Consider the following 19070-nt stretch of genomic DNA (forward strand, 5'->3'; position numbering starts at 1 on the left):
TGTTTATGTATGTATATATTGTTTTGTGATTGAATTTTGATTGCAATGAATTTTGTTTTGTAGAATTGAATGTGTATATATAATGTAGGTGTGTGTTTGCTTATTTGAGTTTGTATTTTGTATGTTTACGCCAAAGTGGTTTTATGGATATTTGAATGTGATTTGGAATTAAACATGAAATAGAAATTGTAATGTGTGTTTTTTATATTGAATTGTGATTGCAATAAATTTTATTTTGTAAAATTGAATGTGTATATATAATGTAGGTGTGTGTTTGCTTATTTGAGTTTGTATGTTTATGCCAAAGTGATTGTATGGATATTTGTATGTGATTTGGAATTAAACACAAAATAGAAATTGTAATGTGTCTCTTGATGTATGTTTGTATGTGATTTGAAATTGTAATGTGCTTGGTGTATTGATTTGTAATTGTGATTAATTTTATTCTGTGTATTTAATGTAGGTTTGTTAAGTCCATTGTTTTTAAATTTGTATATGTATGTTTGTTTACTTGAAATTGTTTATGTATGTATATGAAGTGTTTGGTCAATGTTTGGTTGTGTATTTTGATTTGAACATGTATATGGATTTGTAATGTTTATCTTCTTTGTGTTGATATTGCATGTGTATGTTAGAAAGGTTTTATCAATGTTATGTTTGTTGATGTATGTTTGTATAAAATTTGAACCTGTAATGTGCTTGGTGTATTGATTTCTCACTATTATAAAATAATATTTATTATTTTTAAATTTTCTTACTTTTAAATATTTTGAAACTTTTTTTTTCTATTCTTTTTTAAATGATTTTTCTTGCAATTTTTTGCATTTGTCATTTAAAAGCTAACCATTTAACTTTAACACTTACAATAAAATACATACATATAATTTTATTACATATAATTTTAACTTATTCTTGAGAAAAAACAAAAATATTATTAATAACTATTTTTATAAACATTACAATAATAATATGATTAATTATAGATTTTTATCATAATTTATTTCCATTCATACTTGTAAAATTAATATATTTCTAAAAAATACATTAATTTTATTAATATATTTAACATATTAAATCAATATATTTTAAAAACAAATCATAATATTATTAATCATTTAACTTAAAGCAATTGTGCATGTTGATATGTTAAAAACCTCATACCAACAACAATGCAAAGTTTTTGGGGCATTTAAGTTTACACCTTCACGTGGTTGACCCTATTAGTAGAGATTATGATCTCGAAGCAAGGAGGAGCTTTTTAATTATAATAAACCATAAATAAATTATTATAATAAATTATAAATAATTATTTTAATTATTATTTAATAATAAAATTTTAAATATTATAATAAATAAAAATAAACATATCCCAACAATAAACTTTATATTATACATAAAATAAATAAATCATTATAATAAATTATAAATAAATAAATATTATAGTAAATATTTAAAAATAAACCTAATAAATATTAAATTATTATAATAAATATTTTAAAATAATTTATTAAATTATTATAATAAATATTTTAAAATAAACTTAATAAATTATTGTAATTATCATAATAAATTATAAATAATTATAATTATTATAATAAAATTATAATAAATATTTAAAAATAAACCTAATAAATATTAAATTATTATAATAAATATTCAAAAATAAACCTAATCAATTATTATAATTATCATAATAAATGGTAAATAAATAAATAAATATTATAGTAAACATTTAAAAACAAACCTATATTATAATAAATATTTAAAAATAAACCTAATAAATATTAAATTATTATAATAAATATTTAAAATAAACATAATAAATTATTATTATACTTATCATAATAAATCATAAATATAAAAATATAAAAAATAAATGAATTTCTCAATAATAAAATTTTACTCATTTAAAATATAACATTTCAAACAAATGAACATGAATCAAACACCATCTTCCTCAATAAGAACTTCATATCAACAATGTTTAAGTTTCGGGTACATTAATGTTGATAAAGGTTACAAACTCAAAACAATGAAAAGTTTTTAAATTATTAATGTGAATTATTATAATCAATATTTAAGCCTAATATATATTAAAATTAGTATTATAGTAAATAATTGCAAATAATAATTATAAATTATAAACAATAAATAAATTATTATAATAATTATAATTATTCATTAAATAAATAAATAATTATGAATAATAATAAATGCTTAAATATAAAAATTAGAAATCATATAGACTATTATAGTAATTAAATATTTGATAATAAATTAAAATAAACCTAATAAATAAAATATTAAATATTATAACAAATAAAATAAAAATAAACCTAATAAAGAGATTTACCAACAATAAACATTTATATCATATAAAAAATTTAACCGAATTAAAATATAATAATTAAAATAATTAAACCTACATTTACTTGATAAGAAAATACTAATCCAACTAAACCTTTTTATAAATAAATTGACTCATATTGTAAGATAATAAAAAGAGTGGTGATTTCATCATTTTTAGCATCTTTACCCTTGAGGAAATCTTAGCAATCAATATATTTACACTTAAAGAGTTTAGCAATCAATATCTTATAAGGACATTATGTCCTTTACAAACAATATAATTTGTAAAATAAGGTACATAAATTATATTAAAATAGGTATTTGCCTTTTATTAAATTAAAAATATAATAAACATAAAAGATGGTTTTCTTCATATATCCATTAAAAAAAAACAAGAATTACTACATTTTGTCAACATAGTTTGTAAAATGATACATACATCATATTAAATTTAAGTCAATATAGTAGAAAGGGAAGTCATAATTATTTTCCCACATATCCAATCAATTACACAAAACAAAAAAACAAGAAAAAAAACAAACAAACAAACAAACAAAACACCATATTAAATTAAGTCAATATAGTAGAAAGGGAAGACATAATTAATTTTCAAGTGTCCAATAAATAAATAAATAAAGTATTATGACATTTTATTTTTCACATGTCCAATCAATCGATTAAAAAAAAGAGAAAAAAATAAATAAATATATATATATATATATATATATATATACACCATATTAAATTAAGTAGACATAGGAAAAAAGGGAAAACTATAATTTGAAAATTGTAAGTACTCCTTATTATAATAAAGTTTCTCTCTTATTAAATTGACTACATAATAAAAAGGAGGAAATTTGAAATTACAAAGGAATGTTTTCACCTAGCATCTAGGCTCACAACAAAGTCAAGTTTTGCCTCTTATTAAATTGACTACTATTTATAGAAGCCCATTAGTGGGAAAATTGTTTTTCTATTCAACTTTCAAGTCATGTGTGGCTAGTAAAAAAAGATATAATTCATTTACATACTATAATTTAGCTTTCATATAGGTGTTTGTCAAGTCCTTACAATAGTTATGCAACATAACAAGTGTTATTTATCAAATATTTAGCACTTTGAACAACAATATCCATAATACATGGTTATAAAAAATGCACATTACAACTTTGACTTCGAACCTTGTGATCCTTGTCATTGTTGTATAGTTGTAAGTCTCAATAACCTACCCAATTGCAAGCTTTCTATCAAAAGGGTAGGTGTATATGAGTCGACCTAATGGTTATGAACATGTGCTTCCTCATATGAGGCCACATGTTCAAATCTAGAGTTGGGGTAGAGTATGTACACTTTTGTGGACTTTAGTAGTCAAATTACTACGTGAAGACAGGTCCTACACAAACAAGGAAATCTCATACATCAATTTGGTGTCTAACCATGACGTTAAAATTATATTATTATTAATATTCATATGGCCTTTCCCAAAAATACAGTATCATATTTCGTACTCTTATCAATCTAGATAGTGGAAATTTGACTTTCCTTCAAATATTGAATTTCTCTATGTAATTTAGTCAAGACAAACTTGAAATTGTTATATATAAACATCTGTCTTACTATGATGGATGATGTCATCTACAAAAATGTGGGGAAGTGAGTTACAAGTTTGACTTGAAACCTTGCAATCGTTGCGGTTGTTGTATAGTATTTTTGTAGTCATATCACATTCATTAAAGCCTCGCTAACCTACCCAATTGCAAGATTTCTATCAAAGGGGTAGGTGTATATGATTTGACCTAATGATTATGAACATGCGCTTCCTCATATGAGGCCACATGTTTAAATCTAAAGTGGAAGTAAAGTATGTAAACTTTCGAAGACTTTAGCAACCAAATTGCTATGTGAAGACAAATCCTTTGTTACACAAACAAGGTGATCTCATACATCAATTTGGTGTTTGGGCTTGACCATGACTTTAAAATTAGATTATTATTATTATTATTATTAGGCATATACAAAAATACTTTGTCATATTTTGTATTGTGATCAATCTATATAGTGGAGATTTGACTTACCTTCAAATATTGAGTTTCCCTACATAAATATTATAGTTATATAATTTAGTCAATCTAAGCTTGAAATTGTTATATATAAACATCCAACTTACTAAGATGAGGAAGCATCCCTTAGTTTTTCCCACAAGGTAAAAGAGGTAAGTACCATAAAAGGAAAGAAACCATAAAAAGAGCTCCATGGATTTTTTTATAGGGTAATAGAATGGCCCATCCTCCAAATGATCCCAAAGGTTGTGGAATGGCCCATCCTCCAATAAAGCCAACTTTGGTATAAGACCTAGGTTTTCCACAATCAATAATGAGTGCCTTCAACAACAAAACAAAACCGAAGCCCATTCTTCTCTAGCATCGCACATCGCCAAGCTAAATTCCGACACTTCAAGACTTTGAGTTCACGCAAAATGCCTTTAAAAGATATGCAAACTACATGAAATGGATATGCCTATCAAAGACACGTACTCTGATAATAGTGGAAAAATGTCACAAAAGCAAATTTGTTAATAATTAAAAACATACTTACAATCACATTAAGTCACACTAACATTCTAGTATATTTTTAGAAATGTTTCTTGGACAATATTTTTTTACATTAAAATCAAACCACTAAATCTTACAAAGGGCTTAATCATTTACATAAATCCATCAACACGGATATCATCAACCGAGTAACTAAAGACAATGGTATAAGTCAAACAATCAACTGATTTGATAGACACCTTAGATTATTTGCATACCACAATGCAACCAAAGATTTCTTGTGAATAATTTAACAACTCCTTTGATGTTCAAATTGCTTCCCAAAAAGGAACAACCTTTGTTGACCTAAAGGAATTCCCTGTTTATCTTGAAATTTAGCCTCCTAAAAATATAGCATACCACATGAACACATTGAGAAGCATATTATCTATTTAGATAAATTAGAAAACAAGTCCACAAATGAGAAGCATGTTATCTATTTAGATAAATTAAAAAATACATTAGACATCATTAAAAGCATAAACCAAGTTTTTCGTGAATTTTCCTAAAGGAAAATCGCATGTGTTTTACATGAGAAGGCGAAATAATTGATTTCAACAGATCACTATATAATAGTAACGACCTTTAAAATTTAAAACCAAACTTATATTACAAAGTCAGATAAGTATTAAACCAAATTTACATTTGAAAAATAGCTAAAAAAAAAAAAACCATAATTCTTAACAAATTGCAACCTCGACTAAAAAATTTATGGTTCCCAACGTGGCTTACCATACAACTTTTAAAACCCACCACGCAGGACCAAATGCATCCTTCCAAAATGCTTCCTAACAAAGGATCAACCTTTGTTGATCTAGAGGAATTCCCTTTTCATCTTGAATTTCGGCCTCCACTTTATCAATTATGGGGAAGCTCTTAGTGTCAATTGTAATACTCTTATCAATGAATGTATTCACAAAAATCCGCATAACCGCTCAAAAATGAAGGAAAATAAGCATTATAGATTCCTCTAAATGTCATAATCAGCTAGAGTTCTATCATCTTCACATTGCTTTCCCAACAAAGAACAATATTTGATGATCTCAAGGAATTCCATCCTTGCCTTGAATTTTGGCCTTGACTTGTTCATGGTATCTGAAATCTCAACCTCAAGAGTAATTGTCTTCCCAATTAGAGTTTCGACAAAAATATGCATTCCACCTCTCAAACACAAAACCAAGTAAAGAGATGATTCCTTATGAATGTTTATAATCACTTAAAGTAAAACCATCCTCCAATTGCTTTCTAGCAAGATTCACTGTTAGTAATGTACGCCCTCCTCAACTTGTATCTTTGCCTAGCTTACTTGTATACCCTCCTTAGATGGTGTCCAAGATCCACACCTCAAAAGAATGGTTTTGCCACTCAAAGCTAAATAAACATTTTCATCCCACCATTAAGGAAAAGCGGCAAATTAATTTTAGAATCATTTTGGATAATTATTCAACAAGGGTACATCCATCTTTCAATTGCTTTCCAGTGTGTTCCATTCTTGAATCTTCGCGTTCACATTGTCAAAATTGTAAGAACTCTCTACCTCTAGATATAGTTTTTCCAATGAATACCTTCACTAGCTCTTTTAAGTTCACAAATACCTGCTTATTGGCAACCACTGATACAAAACAAACCTAAACCATACCAAAATAGTGTATGATAAAATTCAATCAACTTTTATAATAAAACAATTCAAAAAAGAAAAAAGAAAAAAGAAAAAAGAAAATAGCTTTCCCTCTTTATCCTTAAAAATGCAAATAAACTTCAACATATATCAAAAAATTGTATGATAAGGTCAATCAAATTTTGCAATAAAACAATTCAAACGAGTAAGAAATAGCATTCCCTTCTCTATCCTTGAAACTGCAAATAAACTTCATTTCCAAAAAGGTTCAAAGGTAAAGCCAAAAAACAAAGGTGTGGCAATCTACAAACTACGAAAATACATTGAATTAAAAGAAACTGAAAAATCCCCTTTGAGGCTATTTCAACACTGAAAATTAAATTCGGTACCAACGGGTAAAACATTAATATACCTCTTTTTCTTAATTTTGTTTAGCTTTGAATTTCCCATAGCATAGCTAAGTGTTAAATATGTAACCATTTATGGTATGTAAAATTTCCATGGGAAATGATTGAGGGGATATTTTACCAAAAAAACCCTACTCTTTTGGGCTAATTCAAACACGCTGAAATTTAAAATTAGTACCAACTGTTGAGACAAGATACATAAATTTCTTAGTTTTGTCAATTTTGAATTTCCTATCTGGCATAATCGCTGAAGTGCTAAATATGTGACCATTTCTTCTAATTTCAAAGAAAAAACAGTTTTGCTCCTATTTTGAAAAGAATGGGGTAGATTTCCATGGAAAACTGCAAAAGAACACTCAAAAAAGAAAAGAAACCTTAAAGAAGCAAAGGATGAATCTAACGATGCCAAGGACCAACTGTGAAGTCAACACAAAAAAACATACAAGATTATCATTCATTGTAAGAAAAAGTAGTTGTGACAAATTAGGACAGATTCTTTTCAATTTAATATCAAATTGAAAGGTGAAACGTTGAGACAATAAATTGAAAAGGATCTACCAAGTAACTCTTGTCAAGGCATAACTAAGAATCATTTTATCAATTTGCTTCAATGCAAGACCCTAGTATATTTCCAAGATACGCCAAGCATGGAAGCTTTTGTTACAGGCAATCAATGATCTTCACCATTATCCAACATCTCTACCTATTCACAAGACCTGCCATTATCAAAATCAGCCTAAGATCCATAGTAATGATCTTCCCATAACCAACTGCGCTCACTTTTGTAACATCAATTTCTAGATTCTGCAGTAAGTATCAGAGTAGTTTACATGAATATTAAATAGAAATATTCAAGAAAGCTAATTCAACATGCTCTTTATTTAAGCCCTTGTAATGTTGATGGTATAGTACATATTCAAAAAAAAACTACTTAATACATGCATAATACCAAATGCAAACACAAGTAGGAAACATTAACATCGTAAGTTTCAAGAAGCCATGTCAAATTCAAACATTGAGAAAACTAGCTACATGCAAGAGAGAGAAAAAACAAACAGCTTGTCGAATCAAAATTTGTTCGTCTTTAACAGCATGCACATCTTATCAGTGGTTCAGGAAAATAACAATTGTTTCTCATTTAGCTAAACCATACAAGTAGAAGAGCAGTGTCAGTTCAGAAATAACAATTCATACAAAATCTATAGATTTGTAGCTGACACAAATTAATTGAAAAAAATTCATCCACCAAAATTTCTACTATGCCACTAAATCTCCAATCCCATTATAAACAGTATTAAATGACATTTATAAATAAAAGCATTGGAGAACTTTCTTTCCTGGATAAATAAAACTACAAAGAAAACTACAGAGCACTGTAAGATATAAACAACTTCATACAACATTATATGTGAAGCAGAATCTAATCATACAAGCAGACCACAAACCTGATTCATATAAGATATTAAATATACAAGGCAAAGCATCAATAAACCAAACCAAATAGTAGCACTTATAACTCTTGACCTTTTCAAATAAGTACAAAATAGAAATGGCAAGAAACTGGACCAACCTCTCTATCACATGCATGAGTAAGTCTTGTAATCTCCCGTAAGATTCCCTGTAACCATCATTACAGTCTCCACATCATCAACAATAATTTTTTTTTTTGGTATAAATCATTAAGTTTCTCTGGAACATTGTTGCTTGTACTGTCTGTGAGACTAGTGCCAATCTCATTAATTGTAGGTTCTTGACCATTGTCAGGCCCAATATGCCTTGCCCTTAGTTTCTTTTCTAAGTCTATGCTAAAGCGACCTCTATTCTCCATAAATAAAAGTGAACCCTAGGTTCTACATCAATTTTCTTGGTTTCTTCCTATCAAGCTTCGTTGTTCAACTTCATTGATACAATATTTTGCAGGGTACTTTCTTCATAACTATTAAGACCTTGAGCAGGAAAATATGCATATTGACTTCTGGCTTATCTCCACTGTGTTTGGCTTCCTGACGCTTGTAGATTTCCCCCCTATACATAGACTACCCCTTGAGACCAACTTTACCCAGGTAGGTGAGGTAGATCCTAAGCAAGATCCACCTCACCCACAATATTGCAGGAGCATATCCTCCCCTTGAACTGGGACTAACTTGATTCCCCATGGAAAAGTGCTTATGTCACCCACAATTGAAATTTCAAATATTGCCCAATTGGGATTAACATTATTCAATTTCCAATTTTCTTTCTTTGGTACTCCACTTGGTCTAAATATAGACTCTATTACAGGTACCATGTTTATCATAGCACTAATTTGGTTTTCATTCCCTCTGTTACAAGCATTTTAAACAAAAGGTACTTAGCCTGTATAAGAATGCATAGGCTACTGAAGTGGATTTCCTGGTTAGACCATTTCCAGTTGATGACAATCTAGGGAAAGAGGTAATAGCACAATTTATGACAAACATTTCTTCAATTCGAGAATTCTTCACAGATTCCAATGGTAAATTATATGTGTTGGAAGATTGCTTTGGTAAGGAAAGAGTATTAAGAAGTCACTAGGAAAATGTCATGGCAAAAATCTGGATCCACTGATATTGACAAAAAGCACCAAGATGCTTGGCTTGCTTTGTTAGCAGATCTGTCACCAGGAGAACAGAGCATTGTTGTTGTCTTTGGTTATACTAGGTTGTCTCAACCTGATAAACAAGTCACAAAAGCACAGGCTGTTGTTGCTGTTGCGACTGAAGAGGCAACAGAACTTGTCTCAGAGGAGCTAGCTCCTATCAAAGCAAAATCATTGGCTGAAGCTACTGTTGCAACACATGCTGCTCTAGAAGCCCAAGTGGGAGATTTAAATGAGGATCTCATAAAAGATAACTTTGTTATTGTATATCATCTTTTGGATGAGAAGATGGATAGTGGATTTCCTTTAACTATACAAACTAATATTTTGAATGATATAATTGCACCACCAAATATTGTTAGTAGAATGTTTAAGTGTGAGCAATACTCTTCCACACGCCATTGCATCTCATGTTCCATGGCATGCAAGTGACCTAAAACACTCGAACAATGAATTTTCTGATGCCATTATCAATAAGGATGGATTTCTTTTGAAGTGTGAACTTTTTGGTGAGGTGCAAGTGAATTCCCAACTCTCTGGTATACCATATTTAATGCCAATCCTTCTATTATTAATGATGTGAAGTTTCACCTATTTAATGCAAATCCTGCTATTATTAATGATGTGAGATTTCGCCTATGTGTTAATTCTCCTTCAAGAGTATCCACAAAAAATGAGCCTGCCACTTTCTAGTTATCTCTGTCAAAGGTCAGGAAAGATACATCTGCCAACTTTTATCTGTACTGTTGAAGTCTCTAGGGTTCAATATACAGGGAGTCTTACACATAGTAAAAAAGAAGCAGAAACTAAGGATGCGTGAACAACATTACCGACATTCAAGCACAAGCTTCTGATTCTGATAAGGAGAGGTTGTTGTTCCAAATATTTCTTCTTCTGAAGCTGTTGTTTCAAATTATTTTGACTTCCCAGCTTCAATTTCCAACGAGAAAAAGGGTTAGTTGTTGGGTTAGAAAGGTTGCAACTCCCCAAATGGACGAGATTTCTGAGACTGTCAGTCAACTGTTAAAGGGTTTTCCGTCGTGAATTGTTGAAGAATTTAGGGGTTTGAGAATCAAATCAGGGATTAGAGAGCTGCATAGAGTGGAGCTGACAAAAATGAATTATTGAGTGGCAGAAGAGAGGATCAGGATGAAATGGGCCAGAATAAATGTGAGTACATACATGGCAGGTTCCGATCACTATCCCAAAACTCTTCTGATTTTTGCCATATGGAAACTGGATGGCAATGCCCATGCATCGGATCTAAGGTTACAAAGAGTAAGTGATGGGAGTAAAGAAGGAAGTTTGGTGTGGATGCTTTAGTGAGAAGTTGAAAGGGACAGCCCTGGTCACACTAGAAAAGCAAGAGGACAAAATAAATTCATTTGAGACCATGAGCATACTATTGCTGCAACTAAATAATGGGATAAAAACTGGAGAGAGAACAAAAAGGAAATTGACAGGATCCATCACTTCCCCCACAATTAAATGTTCATATATCTCGCTGGAAATTCAAACTAAGTTGGCCGCGGGCCCTGACAAATCTAGTATCACTGACTGACAACACTGTCTTTTATCTGGAAGCCTTCTTGTTAAAAACAATCATGAGCATATGAGTTATAGGTGTCTATTGGTTGATCCCGCTGCAATCAGTCACAAAGAAATTCCTCCAGCTAGTTGGACCACAAAGCTCAGACACATGGACACATTGATGCGATTAAAGTTGGAAGTTGCATTTTTAATTTAAAGAGTGGGACCAGACCCTTCAATAGATGTTGAGCTTGCTTTCCAAAATTAATTCTGTATAAATCCCTTCTGCTATAATTGGGTGGATCAAACCCCTCCAAGGGAATTATCATTTGCACATTGTACATGCGCCATTGTCCACTAACATTATCATTATTTTTAGTTAAACTAGATCTAATCTTTTTAGACTAGGTTCAAGGTCCTCCCTAAATAATATTATTTTGTTTCATAGGAAATTCCTTTCCTCATCTATATAAAGGATGGTGTTCCTCATTTGTAAGCATGGTTGGATAAAGGAAGAATTCCTCTCCCGAGAGTTTAATGAAAATCTTCTTGGTGCCATTGGGGTTTCAGGTTTATTCTATGATGCATGTTTCAATCTTGTAGGCTTTTCTTCTTGGTTCTGTTTGCAGCGTTTTCAAGGGATAAATTATATATAATTCAGGAACACCAAAAGACAGTGAGATCAAACCACCAAGGGACAACAGTCATGTGGAAGGGGGCATCACAGATATTGGTATTCATGCCCCCTCTGTTAGTGTGAAGTAGTTATTGAGACCATTTCTCACAGAGGCATACCCAATTCACCAAAATCAAAGGTTGTTAACAATATTTGTTGATGCAAGTGAATTTCTTAATTTCTTAATCGGATGACTCAAGACTGCAAGAGAAAAGGGTGCCAAAATACAAAGTGCTTGGTGCAAGTAGTCAACACTTCAGTTGTGTGGTGCAGGGCTTAGAAAGCAGCTTAAGCATAAGAAAAAACGGAAAAGGGATTTCTGCAAAAGGACCCTTTGTGTTCCCTATCCAGTCTAGGGTGGCTAGAGTTAAGTATTCTTCACAATGTCTCTGACACAGCAGAACAGGTTGAATGTATTGCTTGATGTAGCTGCCTTGGGACAAGAGAATATGTCTCTCTTTGAGCCAGATTTTATTATCACGCCCTTTTAAAAGGAGGAATATGGAAGCCTTTCCACAAGATTGAGTTTTGCTTCAAGGAAACCAACCAGGGGCAAAATTGTCGAACCTTCTCATAGAATGCATAATATGGGAAGGGTTGACCCCTGGGCAGAAGGTGGAAATCATCATTTGGGTCCACATACACATCATTCTCCCGGTTATTACAGCAATCATGTTGGGTCCGAACCCCAGGTTTCTGCAAATGCCATTGCTACTGCCATGGTTGAAAGAAGTAGCTTTGTTGTTCCCATGCATGGTATTGCAACAAATATGATCTTGCAGCACCCGAATTTGCAATTGCTTGAGGGCACACAATGTGATTGGTTTCGGTGGTAAAAGATTCCACCCTAGCCAATCCCTTCTTTCTATTCTGTTTAGCATAATTTCTGAAACATCACTCATCTGTTTGTGGCAAGCAATTGTTTCTAAGTAAGTAAATATGTGGCAGCGAAGTTCTGTGCCATTGTTTGAGTGAAGGTTTGTTCGAACAGCATAGGCCAGTCCAAGGTTTTGTTGGAATAACATCTCACTCTGTGACACTCACTAAGGAGTGTTCTGTGGCAGTGTGTTAACTTTATGGCTTGACCTGGGAAGGGGATTACCCCTGTAACTTTCCCCAAAGCAATCTGCACAGCAAAGTTAAGCTTGGAGGCCTACTTGAGATAGCGGCCATCTTAAGGCACGTCTAGTGACAGCGCAACAGTTCTGAAAAAGCAAAGTTCCATGTGCTAGTTCTGAGGCACTTATCTAAGCAAGCAAAGCAAATACCCCTGAATCTCGATCTAAGGCTACGACCCATCTTTAGGGCATTTCCTATGGCAGCATAGGCTTAATTCTACGGCTTAGCCCTCCTGTGGCTACGACCACATCTGAAGACTTTCTTATGGCAGCAGCTCGTATCTAAGGCAACATCTGATGCAATGCAGTGGAGTCTGGGCAGCAAGGAGCTCAGAAAGGTGAGATGGAGCAGTGGTGTCCCAATCTAGGCAACAGCGAAGGACTTAGGGCATCTCTGAGCAGCAGCAAGGCCTATTAGGGCAACAACGAGGCTTGTTAGGGCTAACAAGGCAGCAGAGTTGCGAAGGCAAATGGAGAAGTGACAGAAAGATCTTGTAAGCTGGTTAGTTGTCGCTGATAGGATAATTGATATTGTAATCTTTGTAAAATAGTGCTACTGTTTCTAAATTGTTGAGCGTTGTACCGCAAATTCTGCTGGTGTAACAACCCTATGAGTGAGACTATGAAATTGTAACTTCCTATGTACTGTTGGTATTGTTGAATAATCGTCTAATTGTTTACATCGTTGTGCAATCAATGGCATCTCTGTGAATTGAAAAGGGATGTTGTGATAGTGGTACAAAATTGTCATATGCTCTTTTAACCCCAAGGGTAAATTCTCCTAAGGGATAATATTACATTCAAGTCTTGACAAAAATCTGCATACCTCCATCCAGACAAAGAACAAGGCAGAGGGTCGGTTCTTTCATAATAAATCAGCAAAAGTCCTTCCATCTTAAAGTTGCTTCCCACCAAATATCCACATCTGCTGATTTGTAGGAATTCTCTCTTATCTTGAATCTTGGTTTTCACATTGTCAATTCTATCAAAGCTCACAAAATCAAGAGTAATAGTCTTACAAGTTTACATCTTCATGGAGATATGTATATCCCGTTGGAGATGAAGGACAAGAAGCAAGGTAGATACTTCTGAATATTATAATCACCCAAAGTCCTATCATAATCAAAACTTATTCCAGCAAAGAAACATTTTTGATGATCTAGAGGAATTCCTTACTTTTCTTGAATTTTAGCCCCATCATAAATGGGGTGGTGGGGAAAGAAGAGATAGGACCACCTTCCCCGCCCTCATTTCACTTTTGAATAGACCTACATTGTTGATAGTATCTGAGTTCTCAACGTCAAAGTAATTGTCTTCCCAAATAGAGTTTTGAGATCTACACTCACCTCTCAAACACAAAACCAATTGAAAGTGATTCCCCATGAATATTATAATCAGTCAGATACAACCGTCCTCCAGTTGCTTGCCAACAAAGATTAACCATTGCCATTTAGGAGGTAAGCCCTCCTTATCTTGTATATTTGCCTTGATATTATCAATAGTGTATGAGCTTGCCACCTCGAGAGTAATGGTTTTTGACATTCAAAGTCCTAACAAAGATTTGCATTCCACCTCTTAGAACAAGCAGCAAGTGAGGCATAGATTCCCTTTGGATAACCAGCGAGGGCTTGTCCATCCTTCAACTAATTTCCAGCAAATGTCAGTCTTTCCTGATGAGGAGGAATGTCTTCCTTCTCTTGAATTGTGGCTTTCACATTTTCAATTGTGTCAGCACTCCCTAACTTCGGAGTCATAGTCTTTCCAGTCAATATCCCAACCAACTCTTTCGAGTTTCCAGTCAATATCCTCCCAAAATGTCTGCACACTGGCAACTAATGATACAAAACAAACATAGCCTATTCCAAAAAGGGTATCATGAAGTCGAAAAAAATTGCAATGAAAGCAATTCAAACAAGATAGACACATCTTTTCCCTCCCTATCCCTAAAAAACTACAAATAAACTTCAATTCCAATACCATGTTTGGAGGTAAAGCCAAAAGAAAGGTTTGGTAGTCTACAAACTACCAAAAGATAATGAGATCAAATCCCTAATATGGATAGTTGCAAATGTTCACAGAAACTTATTTAGGGATATTTTACAAAAAACTCCTAAGCAGTTTAAAGTTAAACATACTAAAAATTTTAAAAAGCACCACGATACTGACCAAATACTCCAGCTCTCTTAAAATTTAAATATTGCACAAAGAGTGTCAATAAATTTGAAACCTGCAATGTGCAGTACTGCCTAGAGAAGATTGGCTAAAACCACAACTTCCTGCTTTCTAAATTTGACAAGTGACCAAACCCAAAAGCATAGGATTACCAACACCTAAACCTAAGAAGGTGGCCCCCAAAATTTGGAGTTTAGCCATCCAATCAAGAGGATGGAGACTATGTTCTGTCAGGATGGTATCTAGGGTTTCAGAGAGCGCATCACCATGCAAATGACACAGGTTCAAATCTTTATGGGCATGGAGGCAGAGAGTAATGCGTCTTGACAGGGTTTAATGACACCAGATGATTTCAAAAGTGGAAATTCATAGGGTTTTTAAAATCTCAACAGCAACCTCAAAAATATCATGTTCAAACTGAAATTCATTTGGGAGATCAAATGTTAAACAAGAAATCGGGTAGATATATCCATATTCCTTGAGCTCAAATAAATAGGCTGACAATGAAGCTAAAAGAGAAATTTGAAAACTCAATATATGAATGGATTATACACACAAGAGAAATAGTGCACAGAAATCAAGTGTTTTTAGCCTCAAATATTAAGCCCTCAAATTCAGGCACAAATCGAGAAGAAGACATGTAAAGGAAGGAAGAATACATGTGTACCTTATATAACCAACTTATATATGTGATTCTACCACCCTGAATTCTCGAAGACGAGAAACTGCCATGTTTGTTAGACTTCAATAAATTCCCTAAGACAGGACAAGTTGTCATAATTTGTCAGTCTTCCATGAATTCTCTGAAGACAAGAAAGGCTGCTATAAATTCCCAAACTTCCATGAGATTGTACACTGCACCAGTTGTCTTTTTATAATTATTACAAATACAAAAAAGTTTGTGCTCTGCAATGACGGAAGATGTTATAATATATAAGCACATGAGAATCAACATATGAGCACGAGAATCAAAATTTGATCACAAGAGTCTCTTGCCACAGGCACAAATAATAAATTAAAAGAGTTACAATGTACATCATATAAGACACATGTCGATCAGTTCCAGTTGTTGAATTTTTGTAGCTATGGTTGGTCCTCATATTTAATAAATTAGCCCTTCAGATATATATGTAATAATAAATACAAGACATGTTCTTCATGTCATTTTCAAAAGAAAGAATTTGAATTTTTGAATTTGAACATTTTGGCACCAAGAAAGTCAAGTCAGCCCTCCCAAGAAGTTTTTATATATGGCATTCGACCTCCTCCTCTTGGCAACATTTGACCTTACACACAAGACATAATATCTTATGTTCTGAGCGAAGGAGAAAAGGACAAGAAGGACGAAGACTAATCCAGAATCTTCTCTCTCAAATTGACCTTGCACATGTGGACTTTACCTCTTTGTTGACCTTGCACGTGTAGCTGAGTTTCTGGGCAGCAGGTCCTTGTTTTTCTGGGTGCAGGAGGCCGAAATTCGGCCATAGCAGAGTAGACCAGGCCGAGTCTATTGAGCAGTATTTTGACTTGATAAGAAGACAGTTTGACCAGGGTTCTCTTGTTGGTCTATTTGACTTTATTTTGACTAGAAAATCTCAGTTGTATCTCTTGCTGAATTGAATCATTTCTCTAAGGAAAAGTTTGTTGTGTTTCCCCCCAAGTGGTTTTTCCCATGGTAAATCTTGTGTTGTCTTTGTGTATTATTGTTTCATTGTGTTCTCTACTATCCTACTGCTTTTATGGTTGAATTTCTTAAGTATAATTGCTTAATGATTAACTGGAAGTACTAAAGATAATCACCATATCATTGGAAGTAATTATCAGTTTCAAAAATAAGCACTGGCATCTATTGTACTTGAAAAATCAACATAGTATCAGAGCGGTGAAGAAAGACCAATGAGATCACTACTTGAAATCCCTATTCTTCAATTAAAACCTTAACCTGGAAAAAAAGAAGAAGGGCCGAGTCTGTTCAACATTGAAGTTTTGGTCAAAACCCTAGAAGGAGAACAAAATGAGGTATGTGAAAAAGCCCAAGACGCGATATTTTCAAAATATCGGCAAATATCGGAAAATATCGGCAAAATATCGCGATATTTTGAAAATATCGGCAAAATATCGGCTATATTTAAAAATTTGAAAAAAATTATTTTTTATGCTTGCCGATATTTTGCCGATATTGCCGATAAGATATTTTCTGGACACTTGCTGATATTTTGCCGATACCGATATTTTCAACACTGCAAGATAGAATTCTATTGAAAGATGGGTTGTCTAAAGATTAAGGAAGAATTATGGACAGCCCTTACCTCAAAGGATCAGAGTCCTTATCTTCATCCAGGAACAAATGATGCGAGATCCGAGCTCTGCTTAAAAACGAAAATTTGACCAGGACTGGAGAAGGGCTGAAGCCCTAGGTCAGGACCGAATTCCATAGGCCGGCAATAAACCTCAGGACTAGGCCGCAGCCTGTCTGAGGAAGGCTGCAGGAAGAATGAGACCAAGAGATCTCAGAGAGTGATCAAAAGAGTCCGAGAGGCCTGGAAAATCAAACCTGAAATATCTCAGTCCAGTAAAAGGGCCATAAAACTTGTCTTCGGTATAAGAAGTATGCTAAAGTCTGTTTGTAAAAAAGGCTAAATAAGCATGATTTTGATGTCTCCTTGAATTGCAATCTTTATAATATAAAGATTGTCAGCTGCAAACCAAGTTGAAAGGACAGTGTCAAAATTTCAGAACTACACTTTATGAGTAAAGAAGGGATCTTTGTAAAAGAATTGGAGTCCGTTATGAGATTGAATACTATAGGATGTTAGTAGTTGGGTAACTTGAAACGTTAATTGACTAGCATGATAAGTTTGATTGGTGTATAAAGTTGAACAAGCCCAGAAAGGAATAATTTTTTCTTCAAAAGGGTGTATCTGTCTACGAAATTTGTATGCAAGGAGTGGCTGCAACAAAAGAACATTAGACACACTAAATAGTCCACTACATAGGGCTTTGGATAAAATTGAAGACTGATGTGACCTGTAATCAATCTAATTCATGTATGAATAAATTGAACTCGTTGATGATATGAGATACATGTTCTGATTTGCAGAAACAGTTGAGGTCTAAGTATAGCTGTCCAAATTGCAAATTAAACAAAGCAGAGGACCTCAGAAATAGAGGGAGCTGGACCAGGACTATCTGAAGCTGAAAAAGACTCTCAGATGGACAGCATGGAAAGCAAGGCAGTAAAGTGAGGCAAAGAAGATCTAGAAGAGAAATCGGAAGTTACAACTTGTATTGAATCCTAAGGATATATAAAATCCTTGAACAAGACCTATTGACTTAGTTGCATATGACAGGATTTAATAATCACATCTGTCTTAGGGTTTGTAAAAGACCTGAAAAGTTTGTCCTGAATAAAAGTTTCTGCATGTTGTTATCCTGGAAGATGTTGTAAGATCATTGACTTACAACCAATGAATGAACATCTGCTGATCTGTAGCATATAAGCCATTTTGATATGTCAAGAAGAAAAAACATCATTTGGATTATAGCAAGAGAAGGAACTGAGTGAGATGGACAAAATGTGCCTAGAATATTTTATTGAAGTTGTTGTACGAACCTGAGTTGCATCATACTGTAAGATATGTGTTCATCAGCAGAAGTATTGTTTTTGGAAGTTGCAGACTCTAATATACCTTATGGAAATATCCTGTATGACTAAGGGCTCTTGTAATATGCTGCTGAAGTCACTGCTTGATTCTAGCTGTCATTAGAACAGATTAGTATACGGCAGAGATTTTCCTTCAAAGTATTTGATAAATGATCAATTTGATTTGGTTAAAGAAAGTTGCTCCAGAATAAAAGGGAGCTGAGAAGAAGAGTCATAACACTTGTGCTCTGAGACCTTGGAAAATCTAATTGTCCTAGGGTTTGTAAACCCTAAGTAAATCTTGAAAGATATGATTAAAAAAGCCACAAGGTTTGTGGACAAAACCCTA

The 19070-nt window shown here is 33.0% G+C and overlaps 1 long non-coding RNA gene across 1 annotated transcript in view; it reads right to left on the bottom strand.

Annotated features, from left to right (window-relative positions):
• Positions 1-6738: 6738 nt before the first annotated feature.
• LOC149237847 (uncharacterized) overlaps positions 6739-19070 on the bottom strand; it is a 46099-nt gene continuing 33767 nt past the window's right edge. The window contains exons 3-4 of the long non-coding RNA XR_016246353.1: positions 15746-15834; positions 6739-7769 (exon numbers count right to left, since the gene is read on the bottom strand). This is a non-coding gene — a long non-coding RNA (uncharacterized LOC149237847). The remainder of the gene's footprint in view (positions 7770-15745; positions 15835-19070) is intronic.

The sequence above is a fragment of the Pinus tabuliformis genome, chromosome 8, assembly GCF_031772625.1.
Source record: "Pinus tabuliformis cultivar Carrire ecotype Pingquan chromosome 8, CPIR1, whole genome shotgun sequence".
Taxonomy (NCBI): domain Eukaryota; kingdom Viridiplantae; phylum Streptophyta; class Pinopsida; order Pinales; family Pinaceae; genus Pinus; species Pinus tabuliformis.